Consider the following 6,000-nt stretch of genomic DNA (forward strand, 5'->3'; position numbering starts at 1 on the left):
GTCTCGTGCAAGACCGCGAGAGTCGGTCTTGCTTTACGGCGAGAACTCCATGTGTTTTTTCCCTGCCATTCACTATATGCATGCGTGAAAGGAACAACAAAGAACCGCGTGTTAACGTCAAATAAACATGCAAGCATATTGAGTTTATTATTATTATTATTATTATTTTATTTTTATTTATATTTATTTATTTATTTTTTTAATCTTGGCGAGGCGGTAGCGTGAGTTTGGCGAGGCGGCCGCCTCGCCAAGATAGCGCTACGGGAAACCCTGATGTTCATACTTTCACTGTGTTAGTCATTGTTTGTACTGCCGTTTTTTCGACTTTTCGTTACGTTCGCCTTTCTGCTAAGCTCAAAACAACCGTGCCTGGCTTGATGGAGAAACCAGAACAGCTGAGCATCTTTACGACAGTGCACTTTTACTTTCGCCCTCTGGGGGGGAGCCTCGCTGGAAAATCAACCCCGGTTGCAAAGTATACCTTTAAAGGCAATTTTGCTAACTTTAGACTTTCACCAGGTCAGCGACCGATCGCTACAGCGACCCCTAGCGCCCGGAGGTAGAACCACATAAACAAAGGCAAGCGATCCTAAGGTAATCATTTTACTGACCAAATCAGTCTTTAGAATATTATTTACTCAAAATAATGTTCTGGTTAACTTGGGCTTTGCATTGTGAATGGATTGAAACACATGCCAAATGTTTTTAACTCCATTCCTTGCTTTTTGGAATCAGATTTGCAGTAAAAAAGGATTCACTGACTTATTCTGATTATAATCAACCACCTTGTTTTGTCTTTTGTTTGTTTTTGCATGTAAATAGTTCCTTAGTTTAGCTTTTTATCTTATTTTTGCTTAGTAGTTTAGTTAAGTTTCAATACCCTAGTAGAGAGGATTTACTTATTGAAATATTGTGTTAGTTCAGAAAAACAGCATTACATAGTGATGTTCTCTGGATGTTAATTTTATTTCTGTTATTAAATTCTTGAACTCGAAAAGAAGTTGTCACTCCTTTATTCTATGTGTGTGCAGGTTTTGCTGTTAAAAGATGGCTAGTGCTCAAATTCATCCCTTTCAACCATTGTCTTGATCATCACCAGACAATACTTAACAGACAGAGGGTTATTTAATAAACATTAAATAACTTTAAACGGTGTGTAATTGCACAACAGGGGTACCATGTTATCTACTGCAGTGGTTCTCAATCCTGGTCCTCAAGTACCACTGCCCTGCATGTTTTAGATGTCTCTCTTGCGGCACACCTGATTCCAATCATCGAATGAGCTCCGCGGCAGCCATCATCTGCATTTTTCCACGGGGCTTGGTACTTGCCAACACTGCCGAAGGAACCGAAAGCTTGTTCAGATACCATGGTGTTACTGGACTTGATGAGCCTGCAAACTGGCCTGACCAAAACCCCTTAGAAAATCTATGGAATATTGTCAAGAAGAACATGAGAGACATCAGAACCAACAATGCAGATGACCTGAAGACAGCTATCAAAGCAATTTGGACTTCCTGAACACCTCAACAGAACCACAGGCGGATCGCCTCCATGCCATGGTGCATTGATGTAGTAACTTGTGCAAAAGGAGTCCCAACCAAGTATGGATGTCATAGAAATTAACATGCATTTAAAAAGTCAGACATTTCTGTCTAAAATACACTTTTTAAACTAATCTTATGCTCTAATAATATATTCTGATACTCTGAGGCACTGAATTTCGGGTTTTCATTATCTGTAAACCATAACCAGCAAAATTACAAGAAATAAAAGCTATACGTATTTCACTCTTGTAAACAGGATAATCCATTTTCAATTAGCTATATCAGAATAATCTGCCATTATTATTTGGAAACTTTATTGTAAAATCTCCAGAACAACAAAACTATAGAAAAAAAGAACAAACATCTTTGTGATTTCTTCTGGTTGATACCCCTTTTAGGGCTAGCCATTTTCCTAAACCTTTGGGATTAACAATCCTGGAATTTATACTAAATTAAGCATTAAGTGGTGTCTATGGCAGGTGATGTGTTAACTGTGTAGAAACATTTACCAGACCTTACTTAAAAAATCCTGAACTTTCTCTTCAAGTAAAAATTTTGTTTCGTTTGGTAGCCTGTGGGAGTAGAGCACAAAATGCAGAAATACTCAGCTCAGCATTCTGGGTAGAGGATCTAGGTCACCATTACTCTTCAAGAGTAGAAACTTGTAATTATCGCTCTGGGAATACAGCCACAGTCTTGTGTTTTTTTTTTTTTAGAGAAGAAACATCTGGAGCCATGTGGAAAGCCCTTGATATTTCATCAGGGTCCCACTTTGAGAACATGGATTGTCTGACTGTCTCTGTCAAACATTGGAATCATCACAGCAGCGAGGTTAAGCTGTGTTTCAAAGCTCCCTCACCTTCCACCCAAATGGTGCGCAGCGTTCCTCTCCAGATGAAGTCCATATTTTCTATCCTGGAAAATAACTAGACCACCATGATCAGTGTTTTCCCTGTGTGACTTAAAAGAACTGACTTGTAAACGAGGCTCCTTCCAACACTCTAATTTTCCATGTGAATAAAGTCATTTGAAACAAGCCCTGTTAAACAAATAAACACTGATATAATACATTTTTTTTTTACATCTATGTCAAGCTCTAGATCAGGGGTGTCAAACATACGGCCCGCGGGCCTGATCCGGCCCGCCGAACAATAAGATGCCACAAAGAGCTCATTAGATTTGACTTTCACAAGTGGACAAGATAAAAGGAAGAGAATGATAAAACAATTATTGAAAAAAAAACATGTATTTTGTTTAATTGAAAATATGCAGTTCCTATATTGTCCACCAGGGGCGCTGTGTTTTAATTAGCAGATTAAGCTTCAGGTGTGGAAAAATTTAAATCATTTCTTAATTTTTATCTGTTTGATGTATTTTGTCATGCAGAACAATGTTTTTAAGTTCCAAAAAATGTGAATAAATGTTTTTCAACATGGTACAATCACTGTGATCAGTTCTTATGCATAATGCACAAGTAAATGTTTAACTGAGTAAAAGTATTGTTGAAATTGCACATACTTTTCTTAAAAACGCTGAGGTTATTCATAATATATTGTGTAAAAGTGAAATTAATTTAATATAAAAATCAACAACAAGCCCACATTTATTAGTTCTATTTAATCTTGCAATGAGTTTACTCGTGTGGCCCTCTTGAGATCAGATTAAGCTGTATGCGGCCCCTCAACCAAAATGAGTTTGACACCCCTGCTCTAGATACAAATATTCCTTAAAAACTATGAAGAAGAATTGACTGTCTTCACAAAATGAATAAATGAATGAATTAAGGAGAATCATTTCCGTAATGTTGTGAAAATTGTCTCTCCAGTTCTCATGCACTAGTCAGGTGATAAGCAACACATCAGTAATTACAGACTAATTAGTGTGTGCTTAGTCTTTTCAAAAGCTGCTGAAAAGTATTTTTAGTTTTTTAATTCCAGAGGAGTTAACAAAATAAAAGAACCTGGACGTAGGTGGGGTGCCAGGAGAATTTCTTTAGATCTACACAAGGCTTTTGATGCTGTTAATTATTCAGCCCTCAATAAATGATTTCCGGTCCGTAATTGACAATGTAAAAATTCAGATGTATGCAGATGATGCATTTATACTTCCACTTATACTTACTTCCATTTGTTTTTTGAGCAGGTGACACAAAACAACTTGTTAGTTTTTCTGTAATGCTTGGTTGTATCTCTGCCAGTAGCACAGCTGCAGTACACTGGCAATCTTGAGTTTGGACGGTACACATTGTGAGGAGTAGGGGGTGTGAGCAGTGCACACACAAGCGTGATTGACACTACTAAGACATTCCTCCTGGCTCTGATTGGTTGTTTCAGACCAGCAGCTGTGTCTTTCTGCAGCTGGGAATAGGATCACTGGGAGGAGCCAAAGGAGATTGATTTTTTTATTTTATTCTTTCACCAAGTATATGTCTTGTATTTTACTGTCAGGGCATAATGACAATTTTAGCAAATATGTGAAAACTATATTTTCACAAAAGTTACCTACTTCAGCTTTAATATATCTCAACTTGGTCACAAGCTGATAAGAAAACCCTGAAGCCTCTTAGAAAACAGTATCATACGATGCTGAATGTAGAAAATCTGATCATGTTTGCATTTTTCATAGTTTGGCTGATCATGGAACTTATATTCATGTGTGACATCTGTCAATTTGACACCTCTGATCATAACTTTCTTTTAATTATTATTTAATCAATGTTTTATTTATGTTTTCTAATATTTTCCTTATATTATAATTTCTGTTTACTTATCATGTTCCTTATTGAACTTTCTTGTACACACCACTGGGACAGCAGATGGATATTAACTGGGAAAAGACAATTTGCAGCAGTAGGCCTACATCTTTGTACGTCTTTCAAAAAAGATTTAAATTTAAAAGCAATGTGGTTGTGACCCAAAAAAGCTGCTACAGTTAATCTGTCCCTGACAGAGCTTTGAAGGAGGTAGGCTTGTCAGAAAAAATATATAACCGAAAATTTCATCTGTTTTTGGTCACAGTAGTTAATGAATCTTTTATGTCAATGTAGAAAAAATGTCTCCCACTTCTTAAATTGTTTAAATTAGCCACATTTCTGGGTTTACCTGCACAAATAATCAATTTTAGTTCCTGGCACTACATCCTATCAGATTTCAGTCAGGACATTGACTTGGCCACTCTAAAAACCTTAAATTTGTTAGTTTTTATTTGAGTCATTCAGATGGTCAAGGTCACAAACTGGTGGTCAGATATTCTCCTACAGAATGTTCTGCTAGACAGCAGAAGTCATGGTTCCATCAGTTCCAGCAAGTGGACCAGGTCCTGTAGAAGCAAAGCAGCCTAAGACCATCATACTGTCACCACGTGTGACACCATGGACTTGATGGGTTGAGTAGTTGTATGGCAATCAGCAGGTTGTGGGTTTGATTCCAGCTTCCCCTTGCCAAATGTTGATGTGCCCCTGGGCAAAACACTTAACCCCGAGTTGCCTACCGAGCTGTGTCTTGGTGTATGAATGTGTGGCCGTCAGTGAGAGTGATTGGGTGGATGTGGCTCTAGTGTACAGCCCTTTGACCACCTTTGGGTGGTCAGCATGACTGGAAAAGCGCTATATGAGTTCAGTCCATTTACCATCCAGGTTGAAGAATCTTCCTAAAATGCTGTTAGTTTTGATGAATAAGAAAGCAACCTAGAATTTACAAATGAACTAATGAACTATCTTGACTGCATCCATATCTATGTTTGACTGGAATGTACATAATTGAGTTTTAAATCTGGCTGGAAGATTGAATTGACTAAGAATTTCTCTATGAACATTGGACCAATCTGTTTTCTAAAGTGCTTTGAGATTACATTTGTTGTGAATCAGCAAAATACGAATAAAGAAATAAAAATTAATCAAATTAAATTGAGGTCATTTGGTCTCTCTTAACTGCCCTTAGGGGTATGTGTGTGTGTGTGTGTGTGTGTGTGTGTGTGTGTGTGTGTGTGTGTGTGTGTGTGTGTGTGTGTGTGTGTGTGTGTGTGTGTGTGTGTGTGTGTGTGTGTGTGTGTGGCTCTATGAGTTGAAAAAAGTATTACAAGAACAGCAACGGTTAAAAAAATTAAGGGGGTGAGAATTGAGGTGATGATTGGCCAGAATCAACCCTATAAAGGCCAATCATCACCTCAATTCTCACCCCCATACGAGTGATCAAAACATCTCTTCAGTAAACCAGGCCAATAACGACCCCAATGACTCCCCATGTCAGAGGCGTGGACCAGTTTCGGTTCAATTTGCAAGCCAACAACGACTTTAACGACTCCCCATTACTAAGGGGGTGGACCTGTTTCGGTTCAATTTGCATGTTATCTAAGCCATTACAAGGCCTTTGGTGGGCAGTACTATAAAGCTTGCTACTCCACACTCCTGCAGACATTTTTAATTGAAAAAGCTTTCTGGATAGTATAGATATTA

Source organism: Fundulus heteroclitus, chromosome 24 (genome assembly GCF_011125445.2).
Source record: "Fundulus heteroclitus isolate FHET01 chromosome 24, MU-UCD_Fhet_4.1, whole genome shotgun sequence".
Lineage (NCBI taxonomy): Eukaryota > Metazoa > Chordata > Actinopteri > Cyprinodontiformes > Fundulidae > Fundulus > Fundulus heteroclitus.